The sequence below is a fragment of the Lytechinus variegatus genome, chromosome 18, assembly GCF_018143015.1.
Source record: "Lytechinus variegatus isolate NC3 chromosome 18, Lvar_3.0, whole genome shotgun sequence".
In the NCBI taxonomy this organism is placed as follows: domain Eukaryota; kingdom Metazoa; phylum Echinodermata; class Echinoidea; order Temnopleuroida; family Toxopneustidae; genus Lytechinus; species Lytechinus variegatus.
In genome coordinates this window covers 10,855,695-10,871,809 of record NC_054757.1, presented here as the reverse complement: position 1 = coordinate 10,871,809, position 16,115 = coordinate 10,855,695, and the positions used below count along the sequence as shown (strand labels likewise).

Below are 16,115 nucleotides of genomic sequence, written 5' to 3'. Positions count from 1 at the left end.
TTGATCATGTCGGTCTCTCCATCATTCTTTACTTCTATTTCTGGATCTTGTTGTTTGACCCTCTCTCTCTGTCTCTCTGTTGACTCTCTCTTTCTGTCTTTCCCTCTACCAATACCACTTGCTTCCTTGTAGAACTTTCGGAAGGACTCTCCTGTTTATTCAGTGTAGGTGGCCATAATTTCCCTTGGCGCAAATAGCTTGCATTAATTTTTCACACCACGTATCGCAGTGACGCATTGTGACCAGACGATTGCAGCGTGAAGAATCAAAAGAGACAAGTAAATCTTTCTATAGAAGTGAGATGTCCGTTGAAAAAAGGGTGCATTTGTAAAGGACACAAGTCATTTTGATTCTGACCATTGGATAGTGATGTTTTGCTTACAAAAATTTATTTGATTTTTTTCAGTATGCAAATGATTCTGATATTAAGAAAATATTCATAAGCTTTTATAATATTTAGAGAAAAGATTTCAAATAGATTCTAATGATTGTTTTTAATGTTAGTAAGATTATTCCCCCCAAAAAATAGTATGAAGTATATAAGGTCGAATAAAGTTTGAAATATTTAAGCTAACATTAAACTTATTTGAAATATAAGCTTATTACAGCTATGTATTTAGAACTACAACATAAAAGGAATACCAAAATTCCTTTGCTCAGCAATCACCCTTTTTAAGATAATTGTTTTGTTAAGAGTATGATTTATCAAGTGCTCAAAAAATATTAAACCTAACTCAAATGTCATTTGTCACATAGGAATTTCCAATTATTGGAAACAAGAAGGGTAGTTTTTTTTCTCGAAAAATTAAAGCCCTTTTATCATGCAACAAATGAAATGATCCTTGCAAAGGAGTGAAGGATAAAGAATATAAGGTTTGTAAAAAATTTGGAGAAAATGTGATGTTTTGGGGTTTTTACCCTTCGGATGAGTCACTGGGAGTCAGTATTAGGTTACACGCTTTGACATGGTAGAGAGTTGCGAGCAATTGCGACCAATCATTGTCAGAGCGGGTGCCGCGGACCGGGGCAGGGGTGCGCTACGGTGGTGTCCCATTACGCCCCTGGTCTTATTAATAGATGGGACTGTGGCTTGATGTTAACCCCTGGAGTACTGGGATATCACTGTTGGTGTGTGATATGAATTGGATTTCAGACCCAAGTGAGGGATCGGAGTGAGGGAGGGAGGATTTCTTTTCTGTTTGGAGAGAATGGATGGCGACAATGAGGGTACTTTCCTCAGCCGAATGCCGACACTTGAATGTATTGTATGCAGAACTTGCTTTGACAATCATAGGACTGTGTTAAGTGAGTGTACACACCCTCCCACCTATCCCACACACACCCTCACACACTCTCTTACTCATACTCACTCTCATTCCACACACACACACACACTTGCTCACTAAATGAACTATCGCATACCTAATCAGTACTAGCTGTATTTTACCAGCTGAAATGGGTGTACACTGGTGGAAGAGCTCATGAATATGCATACATCCCTCTCCAGGCATCATGAATTATTCATGCAGTCTCCGCCCCCCCCTAGGAAGCAATAAATGCACGCAATATCAGAGTATTGATTCTCTCGCCGCATCGCCCCCGACGACGTAAGGAATAGATGAATAGGTAATGATGGTTACCAAAGTCCCAGCGTAAATTGATGTGTACCGCGGAAATACCGTCGGAGAATGGTGCTGGCGACCACAGCTTGCTCCAAATGAGAAAATTGTTGACAGTCGGCCTGAGATGTTCACAGAGATGGTAATGTTGCTAGCTGCGTTGGAAAACAATAGCGACTTAATTTTGATGGAGTGTGCTGTTTGTGACTTCTTGGCTCTGGGTCGGTGGGGGAAGATGGAAATTGGCAGCAGCAAATTTCTTCCTTAGCACCGCAGGATTTTACCTTCGAAGAGATAACTTTAGATGCAATTATTTGGGATGCCCTCGGTAGAGGCACTGATGTTCTGATTAGAGTTGTTTTCAGGGTTCTTTGAGGTTGCCAAGGTAATGTTTGATAAGTACTTTAGGTGCCTTCATGTTTTTTGTTTGTTTTATGTGTCTGTACTTCCCCATTGAATGTTTGATACTTCTCTCCTAACCTGTCAATCATTGTTAATTTAATGATTTTTTTTCATGTTGCATTTTAAAGAATATTGGCTTGCCAGATTTCTCAGATTCATTTTTGTATTAACTTTGTGATTAAGGATATTTTTCTTGCTTTTCTCTATTGAAATATGTTGGGATGATGAATTTTAACTGTTGTATGATATCTAGGTGTTCTAGAAGGGAAAAATGTCAAGAATAGATATGTGTGTATTTAAATATGATATTTGATATATCATTGATATAGAAAAAATAATAGAATTTAAAAGATGATATTATTTACTTATGATATATTTGTGTATTTGAGTATAATTCCTAAATTTTGTTTACAAACATTTATAAAATTTGAACTCATTATTTTTTTAATTCAATTCAGAGTTTTCAATTTAATAAGTTCATTTGGTGGTCACTTTTGTTATGATGAAGTAGATCACCTTCTCATGATAATTCAGTCATATAATTGTGAATGATGACAAAAATGATTTATATTTTTTTATATGTCTGTCCCTTGCCTCATGTATGCATGAAATGTTAGCACAACATGAACTCCTCGAGAGGCCCCTACTCATGATATATGATGTTTTCTTTTCCGTGTCCTGCATATTTATACACTGAGGCCGTTATAGCTCAGGGAAATTCGAAGTGGAAAATAGAAATATCATATTTTTGACATCCAGGAAGGAGGGTGATCGATCACATTTCTTCAAAGGTCACTTTGTTTATTTCCAAAGTTTTCAAAATAAAACTGGGAAATTGTGACAGAGAAAGTGAAATAATACTTTTGATGCACACACACATTGGGAAAAAAGGAAAAACAGAAAAGGAAAGAGAACTGAGAAGTAAAATGCGACATTTTAAAGGTCAAATGCAGAAATGACATGGAAGTTTTTATGAGAAAGGATATGACTGGATTGGTCAATTTGTGGTGACACCACGTTAGATGTAGAAGGGCATTGCATGTAACTCGTACCCTTGAACACAGGTTTAAGACATACTAATTTAGAAGTCACATTTCAGGGTATGAATAGAATAATGAGTTGTTGGGGGGGGGGGGGGTGGAGAGAGGGATGAGAGAGGTAGAAAGAGAGGGAGGGGTTATCTGAAAAGTCAGAGAATGTAAAGAGAATACTATTATATTCTTAATAAATAAGTTGATAAACTGAAAGACAGACAGGCAGACAGAATGATGAGCAGAAAAGGAGAGACGAGTAGCCGTATATTTAGAAAAGTTTCCATGTAAAGCGGAGGGGTATAGATCTGATGCGGGCATGCTCTATTAGTCGACAGTATTGATCTTTCTAACCGCCTCTAGCTTGTGTAACATAGGTGTAATGATGAAAGCTCCCTACAATACCCCTTTCACATCTGAATTTCATAGTTTCGCTTAATGTCACAAAACGGTTATATACAACTCCTGGTCAGTATGCAAATGAGGAGACTGATGACATCATCCACTCACTATTTCTTTTGTATTTTATTATATGAAATATGATATTTTTTAATTTTCTCATTGTCTAGTGAAACAAAGAGTGGAACAAAGAGTGGAACATGTGGAATTAGCATTGTTTAGTACTACATGGTTCAGTCAAGGTGGTCCTTTTTGTCAAATTCGCAAAAAATGAAATATTGTTTAATTCAAACAATAAAAAACAAAAGAAATAGTGAGTGATGGACATCATCAATAATCTAATTTGCATGTCACTGAGATGTATATATAACTGTTTTGTGAAAAATTAGCGAAACTTTAAAATATCCCAACTTTCTCATTGTTCATCTGATTTTGATGAAATTTTCAGCATAATGCTAGTTTGTTTTTTCTCTCTTTATTCAAATCAACATTTATCTGGGGTGGACTTGACCTTTAATCATCATTATGATTATCACAATCAAGATCATCATCAGTTTCCATTACAGCCACTTTAGTGACTTGTCAATTTTTGTCAGCTCCCACAAAAGGCAATTGTAAACATTTTTTATCATCATAATTCATAACCCAACCTTCTATGATATTCATCTCAATGAGTTACATCATCATATCTCCTAATACAACAGCAACATGTAAGAACACACTATATTGTATAGACATACCACATACATTAATTGCATTGGCTCCTTGCAGCACAGTGTATTTACATGCTAGAGGGAGAGAGAGTAATTAATTCATATATTGATTAGGTTTGTATGAGCGATGGGAGTGTTTATTTTTAATGTTTGGTTCATGACTCTGCCATTGGCTTTGTATGTATACTATACAGATGATGGATGGAATGATGATTGATATGGGAATGGGGCAATGGGTATGGCAGATTGGACATGGAGCCAAATAGATGCGAAAATTGGGAGGCAGATCTAGAGGAATAGATTGAAATGGTTGTTTTTGCATACTGTGTAAAAATGGTATTGTGAGAGATGTTATCGTCTAGATGTAAACACATTGGCCTGTATTCTGATAGCAGGTTTAACTTAAACTCAGGTTTAAAGTTGTGGTTTAAGTATGGGAAGCCAAAAGTATCAAAATTTTTATTAAGTTGTATGTTTCTAATGTTTACTTTGCTCTTTCCTGATTCATCGATGGTGAAGACAATCATCTATTTATACTTCTTAGACAATTATGAATGATTTGAGAGCCGAATGAGCTGAGGTATGATATCTCTACTGTTATTTATGTAACAATTGGCTATCCATACTTAAACCATAACTTTAAACCTGAGTTTAAGTTAAACCTGCTATCAGAATACGGGCCATTACTTTTAAACTGGTCTTTGCAGTGTAACTAATGTACTTAAAATAAATATTCAATCTATATATGCCTCTCTTCACCCGGGTGTGGAATGGCTAATGGAGGAACCGAGGAAGACCCTTTTACTTTTTGAGCAAGGAAACATGTTTGGGTCATAAAAGAACGATTAATTTTTTGGTATGTTATGCAGAAGAAATATGAAAATCTACAATTTTTACAGAAAGAAAAATATGCATTGCATGCCCCCTTTTTCTAGAAATTTGACTGTGAGGTATCAGTATGACGGCATTTCTTGTTGGAATTTGAATGAAAATTATATCAGTTAGATAAATGATCATAGTGATTCTGACTCATAGTGTTATGGGACCTATGGCTATTTTGATGTAGTCTACTCCTGGCTTGAAGTCCACCCACTTCTCCAGAAATCCTCCATTCGGATATTCAAATTTATCTCGGGTCCCGTTACATTTACATAAACATTTGTGTTATCATTGCAGATGCGTTTCATTTCATCTTTTCTCATCCATCATGCTTTCTGCTCGTATTCCATGATAGATTATACAGCGTCACATAATCTTGATTAATCCCCCTCGTTGTGTAATCTGACCAAAATAAATTAAATCAAAACAGTATCCAGTGGGGTCTCTGACTCAGACTATCCCTAGAGAATGAAACTTAGTAGAAGACGATTTCTGCTGCTACCATTCAAGTCACGCTCGCCCGGGCAATCCGCCCTCCCCATGTGACGCGAGCGCTCTTCCATCATCTTGCACACTTTCAGCTATTTGAAAGCTGTTCAGCTTTCATCTTGATACCATTTTATATACATTTTAAAACAGAAAATTATTAAAAGTGCTCAATTGATAAAAGATATAAATTGTAGATTCTTTTACAACTTATACAAAATATTGTATATTGACAGTTTCTCTAATGCTGAACTAACATGAATTTTAATGCTGGTGTAAAATACTTAGCATGGTCCCCTGTATATACTTAACACCACCGTTTTTGCAGCGTACTGAAAACCTGAAATTCACTTTCATGCAGGGATTTTCACTTTACACTTGCCACAGTATGAAATGCTAGATTGAAATGGATTTATCATTTATTATTGCATTGCTCTTGCAAGACATTGAAAGCCATGATGGAAGCAGATATGAGTATTGGATGGCAGGATAATAATAAGAAAGGGATTAGGTCAAGAAGGATGGGAGTTGGACGGGGGGATTAGAGGCTAGATTGAAAACGAGAAGCTTGTTACGGGTTATTTCGGCTCGGTCCCACTTGGCATTCTGAAGCAATAGATCTAATGGTTTCGGATGAAAGCTTATTAGGATGTGTGTCAACATTTTAGCCTGATTCCGATGTTCCCCCCGAAGACACAGGAAGAGTGGGTATGTGGCGTGTCTTCTGGATGGTGGGCTCGATAAATTTGTCTGATGGGGTTACTTGGCTTCGTAAGGAGGAATGTACTTTGCTGCGTGGAGTGTCTGTTGTATAATGCATGACACCCTTTATATATATATATATAAACAGATGGATCGGAAGAGAGGAAGAAAGGGGAGGGGTAAGAGAGAGAGAGGGGGAGGGGGGAAAGAAACATTGGAAAGGTTGAAGAAGAAAATGAACATGGTTACTATGCATAATTAACAGGTCTGTACCTCCTTGATGGGCATCTAAGTCAGAGTATTGATAGATAATTTAAACAGCACTGGTTTTTCAGAATAGATCAAAATAATCTATTCTGGGATGTACTGTTATTGTTTCATCATACACATAGATAGGAAATAGAACCAGAGAGGTATAAGAAAAAGGGAGAAGATAAAGTATTATTCTTCATAAAAAGAGACATTTTCAGGAGATAATAATTTTGCAGAAATGTACTCTTTTGTTTGAAAAGATTAAATGAGTGTGTTGAATGGCAGGATAAATAACAAACTAAAGGAAAGTATGATTAAAAAAAGAAGGGGCAGGAGAAACAGAAAGAAAGAGAAAGAGAAGGGAATAGATATAAAATGAGATTGAATAAGAACAGAGAGAGGCAAGAATGTTTTAAAAACAGATTTACAGAGTGAGGTAGACAGAAACAGATACACAGAAAAGAGATTAGACTCTACTGCAAAGATATTGGCAATAAGGCTAATGGTATCGAGATGAAAGCCTGTGAAGACATGGGCCAAAATTTAATCAAATGCGAGAGAGGGAACAAGAGAAATATAACGACACGTTCACACTGTCTCCCATAACAGAACTTTAGATGTGGTCATTTTCAAACGTGAGTGACACGACAATCGGAGAGGTTTAAGGGCTCATATCTTCAAACTTAAAGGTTATGAATCAATCATGACTACTATATTATATACAATGTAGGACTGGCATGGGCCACTGCGAGTTTGATTTGAATTCAACAATTTGTTTAGTAGATATGATTAAAAAACGGTGCGTGAGTGACACGACAAATTTTGGACATGGGTTTCTGACCACTAACACATATGGTTGGATTCGTGCCCAAGTAATTGTCATGGAGTACTGTGAGTACCAGTAAATGGACATAGATAGTGTACCTATCTAACACATATAGTCAAAATCAATCAAACCTTCTCTATTGAAAATGGTACCCTCCTATATACCGTGAGTGACACGACATGCAAAACGTGAGTGACACGACAAGTGCAAAAATACAACATTTATCTCAACATTGAAAGTATTTTTTGCATGATCTAGAAAAGTAAAATACCATTAATCAAAAAACAAGCTTAATTACATAATAACTGCTTTCTTTAAAGTTCATAATATGTCATCCTGATGTTTTATTCTTGGTTTATGGTCATATTTGCCCATCAACTCACATTCCCTATACCATACCACACTGTCACACTAGGGCTTCTACCACTCTCCTCTTTAGAGGAGGAGGGGGCACTTGAAGGAGGTGTTATGAGGTCTTGGCATTGACATCAACTCAAACATTCTTTTTGTGGCCTGATATCATTCAAAACTTTAACTCTTTCTCCCTATCTGTATATGAAAGTTTACTGGTTCCTACAATTCAGCATCCACAACGGATGGAATAATTTTTCCTTGTAAGAAAGGTATTCTCAATAGTCGCTAACATCATCTGGCATGGTCCCTTTATACCTCAATAGCTTTTCCCCCTCGAGGTCCAGCTCTGTTCTAATCAGGGTACTCCCCCCCAAAAAAAAAAATTGATCTGCTGGTACATGGCAACCCATCCAAAGTTGCTCAAATCAAAATGCGGTCTCGGTTGGGACTTGTTGGGAACATGCATCATTTTGTTGTAATGAATATGTGTAACTGCAAATCTGCTCTGAACACACATCGGCCCACTTATGGTAGTTTGCTGTTCAGACACTACATGTAGTTAATCACTAGCGGTATGAATGGTGGCCGAACAAATAACGATTTTGAACTTGGCATGTAGCTGCTTCAAGCAATATCCAAAATGTTCTATCAAATCTCAGTACATTCTCACCTGAAATGTTTGTTTTCTTGCAAATTTGTTTATTTCATGTCCTGGAATACAAGTTTTATGGCAAATGAAAAGGTTGATTTAATCAATCAGAAGGAAAAGAAAAATATTTTCTTTTCTGAATTTGAAAAAATGTTTGGTGTTCATGGTGATCTCTTATATCTCATGTACACTACTTTACCACTAAATTTCTGCAAATTTCGAAAAAGGATCCCTGACTTTTCTAAAGCTCTATGAGTAAAGAAAAAACATTGCTCAAAAGAAAGGTGAACTTTCTGCTCATTTCTGTAAATGGAGACAGTGAATGTTCTAGTAATAGCTAGGTATGACTTGAAACATCACCATCACCAACCCTTTATGCATTGTAAATATGTCCATTGCTAAAGTATAGTGGTTTTTCTCTTGATACATTCATAATTTTGTGTTGATTGATTATGTTGTTATATTCTTAATCACAGTACATTCACCAAAATATGAATTAGGATCCGAGTCTTCAAACCAATGGAAAATTGTCAGGATTTTTTAAACCAAGGCAACCACGGAGAGGAGAGAAAATAGATGAACTCAATGTCAAATTCAATATTTCCATAAAAAGGAGTAAAATTAGGAAGATGGAGGAAATTATTAGCCTAAAATAGGCCTAAATGATGTCAGGAACAACATTTTGACTGTATCCCTGGTAAAACGCTTCAAAAATTACTGGATGTCCTTTTTTATACACAATATAATACCGTGAGTGACACGACATTTTGTGAGTGACACGACATTGTGAGTGACACGATACAACTTTAACAGATAATTTTAGCTTTACCTTAACACATTGGACCAAGTTACTTTATATACATTAAGGTACAGATAAACTGTATTTGCTCCAGTACTGGGATAAATTAATTTTCAGAATACACAGCTCTAGAAAACTTTTTGCATTTAAAACGTGAGTGACACGACAACCAGTTTTGAAAACTTCGAAACCCAATTTTTTTCAGAAAAACACTTCACAGAATTTTTTTTTGCTATTTAGGAGTTAGATACAATACACAGCTTGTATCTTGCCAACAAATGTGCTTCTAATACAAATTTTATATTGTGATAGGCAATATGTGAATTTTAATGCAAAAATCAACATTTTGTAACATTTAATTTCCCTTGCATAAAATTCACTGTATCTCAAGACATAATTAATACTTTTATGTAAATGAAATGGAAAAATATACTTTAAGATGTCTAGTTTCAAAAAACATTGATGCCTAATGATTTCTAGCAAGTTTTAATTTTCACCCCCATGTCCACTTTTGTTTGAAAATGACCATGTGTGATATGTTAGATTTGTCAGTGTAGGATCTAGATGGGTTCGCAGCAGATCCGCTATAGGTACACGCCCCTACTATAATTTCAAATACACCCATTGAACATACATATTAATATAGTTGAACCTAAGAAGAATGTTACCTGTACCTCATCTTTTTGCAAATTTGCTCGATACGTCCCCTCCAGTTCGAAATTTAGGATCCGCCACTGGTTGTTAAGGGCTAGAATTGGGCAATGAGACATTGACAATGCCCCATGGAGGCAATCTTTGTGCAGACCGAAAGCTTCAGTCCCGATTTCATTGATTATTTCACTGAACACCATATCTTGCTTCACTAAACTTCCTTCACAGGAGGAGAAATCATGAAAGTAAAAAAATTGTTTAAAAACTTCTCTAAACAGGTGGATCTCAGCTCTCTATCTTTGTGCATGATGTGGAATAAGTTGTGCCTACAGATACACCAACGAAATTGACTCTAAACTGATTGATGATATATCATTGGATGTAATGTAATAGCTTTGGTAGATCTGCCAATATTTTCGGTAGTGTGAGTGACTGGCATTAAATACACAATCCTAATACCTCGGTCACATTTACTCTACGGCGGCCATACGGCAAGTTGAAAACAGTCGTTTCAACATTTATTGTACCAGCTATACATAGGTGGTTTGAATAAAGATGAATAAAACAGCTGTTTTCGACTTGCCATACGGCCGCCGTAGAGCAAATGTGACCGAGGTATAACTCTCATTGTTCGGGTCATTTACATGCTCAGTGTGGACAAGCCTGTTAATGTTGGCTAACAGGTATACATGTATCTCATTAGAGCTCTATGTTACCTGGTACAGAGTTCAAGTATATAGGTTTGGAGACGGGAGTAACAGCTGTGAAAGAAGGGGGAGAGCGTGAAGTTAGTATGGATTGACGGAGCACTGTTCAGGTGTCGTGAAGTTTAAGTTTGGGAATGAAATAGAATTAAGGGAATGACTAACCAATCCTTATGACACTATCAATATACCTATCTGTATTCTCTGCCCCAAATAGGTGCCTTTTAGACAAACTTTTTCACTTAAGTACACAGAAATTTACACCAAAAAAGACAAAAATTAAATTGCGCTAAATTTTACCAGTAACTTGCAGCAAAAACCTTTATTTGTGAACAGTATGCCTTACCCATACATAAGTAAAGTGTGATTAGGCTAATGGAAGCAGGTTTTTTATTATGTATGCTCATAAGAAAGAGGTAGGTTCATGTTATATTTTGGGATATGGATTGGATGCAATGCCTTAAAGAAATTTGCAATCTAGATCAATTCTTGACAAATAATGTACAACCAAATCTTGTTATCTGATTATTCCTAATTTATCAGATATTACAGTCACACTTTTTGTACAACTTTGCTTTAAGAGGTAACATGTTTTTATGACACTCTAGAAAGCCACAAAATCTTGGAGAATCAGTGGAGGGAAATAAAAATCAATAATGGTTGTTGAGCTTCAGGACTCGTGACTTGCATCTTTCTTTCTATCGCTCCTGTCTTTGGCTATGAACCCAGAAGGGCTCTCCTCAGGAGCTGAAGCCCTTTCAGCTCTTTACAGACAAATTAGATATACCTGTGTTGGTTTATCATATTGAGGTTTGCATCTGGATCGCGACGACGTAGGCGTTGCATTACACAAAGAAGTAGAAAGTCTTGAGGTTCTTTGGTAAGGTGTGCCCTGCCGTTAAATTGAGTTAGGTTGTAGCCGGTTGATGTTGCAGGTGTCATTGTGATTTGGTTAAAGCGTGGCTTGGTAGGCGTGACTCTGTGCTTCATTATCTGATTTACCTCCTCTCCTGTTGGTGGGGGCTACGCCAGACATCCGGTCTCTAGGGATGTTTCGGGATGCTAACCACCGGGATCTTGTTTGGGATGCGGTCCTGTTGCATGGAGGAAGACGGGGGGAAGGAGATGGAAGAGATCGATGGAGACTGAGAATGGGAGACGAAGGAAGAGAGAGAGATAGAGAAAGAAAAGGAGAAAGGAAGGTGAAGCAATAAAAAAAGAATTATTAGCATGATAGGAAGAAAGGAAGGCAAATGATGAGAGAGAGAGATGGAGGAGATAGAGGTGGAAATAGAAAGAGAAAGAGGAAGAGAGAGTAGAGACAATCAATGCCAGTGACAATGAGCAATAGAATAATTAACGAAGACTTAAAGAAATAAGAGGAGATAAACTTAAGCTTCAGTAAATTAAGAGTTAAAGGGAGAAATAGACATTGAGACCAAGTAAGAGAGAGAAGAGACTTTGATGAAGTGACAGTGACAATGAGAAATAGGAACTTAAAGAGGACTAAAAGAAGATAAACTTAAGCTTGAGTAAAGTGAGTAGGATATGTGGAACATTGAAAACACAAAGATATTCCTCAACCGCAAATGCTCACCATCGTGTCTGCTAATTCTTCCCTCGGGCTTATAAATTAATTTGCATCCTATTGTGGTCGCATAGACCCACGATATGATTTCACATTTGGCCAGATCTTTTACACCTTTTCCTTGGGATCCCGTGAGGGTCTTGGATTCGGCGTGCCGTTCAACCCATTCCTGAAAGCCGATCACCGGCTTGAGTGTCTGCGCAAGGTTCTGAATGAATGACTGATGGCAGAGGAATACGATGAAAAATGTGAAATGATAAGGAGATAAAGATTTAATTTTCTTGAGCCCCAAGGGACATGCAGTCATTTAAAGCATGGCTTTACGCCATTTTAGCCCCAGAGGAAACACTTACCTGCAATGCTAAATAGGTTTGTCGTATGTTGTAACAGTTGTATTGTACATCCACACAACTAGACAGGCAAAGGTGTGTTTTTCCTCTTCTTTTAAAAAAGTTCTATGAGACAGATTATCTGTGGCATTTTAGCAGATATCATGGAGATGTGAATATTAAAAAAGGATAAGATAAAAAACACCATCTGAATATTTTATCCTAATTGGGTATTTCTCTTGAATTCCTTTAATTCTTTAATTATTTTATTAGCTTACTGTCCTCGCTGTCTATAGATAAATTAATTGAGTCTTAGCACACCAATTGCTGTTACAAGTTGGTACTGGTCACAGAGCTAACGCCACTAGGTGGTTTCAGACCGCCTTAAAGTTTATCAGTTCCAGGTATTTTCTGATCGGGAGATTTCCCTGATCAGAAAATACCAGGTAATATTTGCAATGTGAAAGCAAATTACGCATAATATCCCCGAAAGAAAATACCCACTAAATAGGAGGTACTTGGCAAAATTACGAGAACTTTTGCGGGTATTTTTCCAAGGTCGCAGGTATTTTGGCAGTGTGAAAGCAATTTACGGGAACTTTTAGCCCAGCGTGTAGTTGGGCGCGGGCGCCGTGTGTGGCTGCTGAGCTAGTGGTTTTGAATCTCGTGCCTTGCCTGCTTATCAGACCATACTGCGCATGCTCCTAACTTCAGGAATTTATCCCGAAAGGTATGTTTCGGGGCGGTGTGAATGCAGGAATAATTAGGCCTAATGGGTGTTTTTTAGCCTAAAAAAGTTCTCGTAATTTAACGGGGATTCTTATGATCGAGGCGGTTTGAAACCACCTACTCTTGCACTCAGAGGGTTTTATTTCTAATGGTACAGTGTTAAACAGAAACTATACCTATATAAATTTCCAAATAGGGTAGGATTGATACCAAGCCCTCGACCCTCTGCCAAGGAAATGCCCCTGTGCTTCAGAAGTTCATGGTGATGTCACGTTACATCTGCTTCGATTCCAAAGTTCCGCTCTTTCTGAGAACTGAGATATTCATTCTCCAAAATGTCACCCCTGTCCATGTTTGAGTTCATACTACTTTATATAGATCATGGGTTCAGACGGTTCGTTTAAAAGATAGAAGTGTAAGAGCATTGTGTCATATATTTTCCATCATCTTTCATCATAGTGAGAAATGCAGAGTACAATTAATAACAGTGTGTTCACATAGTGGTCTATTTGATGATATGATTCACATGATAAAATCCTCAAAATTGAACTGTGTGAAGATAATTTACACTGTGGATACCTCTATGTGGAAATGTGATCCGCACCTTCAAACATTCAAATTTAACTGTGAAGATGATTTTAAATTCTATCAACAGTGTGAACACACCATAGGATGCACTGTGGGACACCACGTTCTTTCCAGAAGGGTAGTTCTATATCTACTGATGATCTTTGTCTGATGCACCCTTATAATGGGCACACATAGAAAAGTAACTCTGTATGAACACACCTATATAGAGAGCAAGTGTAAAGAGTCAGCACTGTGTAGACACTCCCTTGTAGAGAAGTTGCTCTATATGAACACAGTCATTTAAAGTATGGATAATTTGTTCTGTATGAACACACCCATATAAAGAACAAGAATATATAATTAGCTGTGCATGAAAAAAAGCAATATAGAGAATAAGTAATGAGAACCGGCTCTGTATGAACACACCTATATAGTGGACAAGCATGGAGGGTACAGGACAAAGTCAAGTGGCCAAGATTTCCTTCCACTGCTACGAAGGTTGAAATCCTAGAAGAAGATTCGGACACTCATTGAGTAATCTAATAATCGTGAATTGGAAAAATCCAGTGACACCTTATACACGTCTTTCATACAACCATTCAACAAAAGGCTAGCGGTGGTTGCAACTTTAAAGGAATACATATACCAAGGTAGTGGACAGTGGAAAGAAGATATTCTGGAGAAAGTATTGTACCAGTACCACCTTCACTTTGATTAAATGTGACTTCTAGTCATGTCGCAATGATAAAATGAGTTTGAACAGAATCCATCAAACTTACTTACCGAGTGATTTTTTTTTATAAATTGATTTTTAAAAAATGTGTTCTTGATAGTTCTTTTAGAATATTAGTTTTTGCTTAGTAATTAGACAAAATTATCTTTGCAATTCTGGTGGTTTTTACATGTCTTTTTCTGAGCACCAATGTACCCAGATGTGCTGTTCTGTTGTGGCAGTATCCTTGAGCATTTGGTTTGCATATGCTATGTCGAAGTTTACTAGATCTTCATTCTATGATTTGAAAACCTTTCTTTTGAAATCATCCCTCACTGCCATTACCGAAATTAAGCGAAAACAGGATCTCTGTACTCAATTGGGTAACAAAAGTTTCAAATTTTACATGAAATGAGAAAGCAAAGATAAAGATAAATAATTGTCTTACTTTACATCATACACATAGAACAGTTGCGACTTCTGCAGTGAACGTGTAATGAGATACGTTACAAACGTCAACCTCATGCATTTTTTAGGGAAATGGAGCAATGAAAGAAAAGGTGTTTGTGGCGGTGACATTTACTCCCGACAGCCCGAAGAATTGCCTTGTGCGGGACCCCAGCATATAAAATCAGATATTCAATGCGAGTGTTCAGTGCTTAGAATGTGTGCCACGCATACAAGAGCGTTGGAAAAAACAACATGAGTTTAGTTGGGAGTGCTTCCTAAAGAAAAATTGTAGAATCCATGTACTACCGGTGTGTTGAAACTTAATGTATTCCAATAGAGACTACACCTTGGCTTGTGAATAAGGATGTGAAGGGAAAAAAAATTCTGCTGATGACTTAGAGTATATTTACTATAATACATGTTGTTGGTGTGAATAGATGTTAAGGCCTATTTATATTTTATCTTGATTTGTGATGTTGGGCCCTGATGATATTATCACTTGATTCAATTTGTACCTCTTAATTATGAAATTGAGATTTTGTAAAGACAGTTTCCAGATACAACAAATTTATGCTTTACACTGATAGATAGATAAATGGTTTTATTAATACAAAATCACATATAAAATACATACAGGCATGGTAGTTTTTAAAATTAAATTGCGCCATGAATTTACAATAAAATTGTACATTGCATATTACTTAAAGGAATATTGATTATCAAAAAGAATTATTTAAAAGAAAAAAAAATATTCACAAGGACACACTCATTAAACAGTCATACCCAGGCATGCGCTCACACTCACCCCGCATCCAGACACATACACACACACTATACAAACAAAAGTGGATACTCAAATTTACATATAATGGATAAAACAAAATCATCAGTACGGATATTAATTAAATCAGATGGGGTTTTTTTATGTTTTTTTTTTATGAGAAAAATTCAATTTTCTTATCTTTTCTTATCTTTTCCCTTAAATCAAATATATGCCACGATCAATCTTGTAACCACTATTTTCCTTATTGTATTTCAATTCATCTATTTTGTTTTTGCTTGTAATGCTTGCAACTTGATTCCAAAACCAATGTAAAGCACCAATGCGCTCTTCAATCACAGGGCACAGAAATAGCAGTTGTTCCAAACAAGTGATTTCAGAGATCAAAAACTAGGATTTTGATGGGAGTAAGTGATTCATACCCTGACAGAATTCTCTGATCCTCTAGAATAGCACTGCCCTCGTTTGATATTAACCCATCCATCATGGC

General features: G+C 36.7%; 1 protein-coding gene across 1 annotated transcript in view; it reads left to right on the top strand.

Moving 5' to 3' along the window:
- Positions 1-538: 538 nt before the first annotated feature.
- LOC121431982 (disks large homolog 5-like) overlaps positions 539-16,115 on the top strand; it is a 56,443-nt gene continuing 40,866 nt past the window's right edge. The window contains 1 exon segment of the mRNA XM_041629785.1: positions 539-2,004. The gene's annotated coding sequence lies outside the window, so the exon portion shown is untranslated.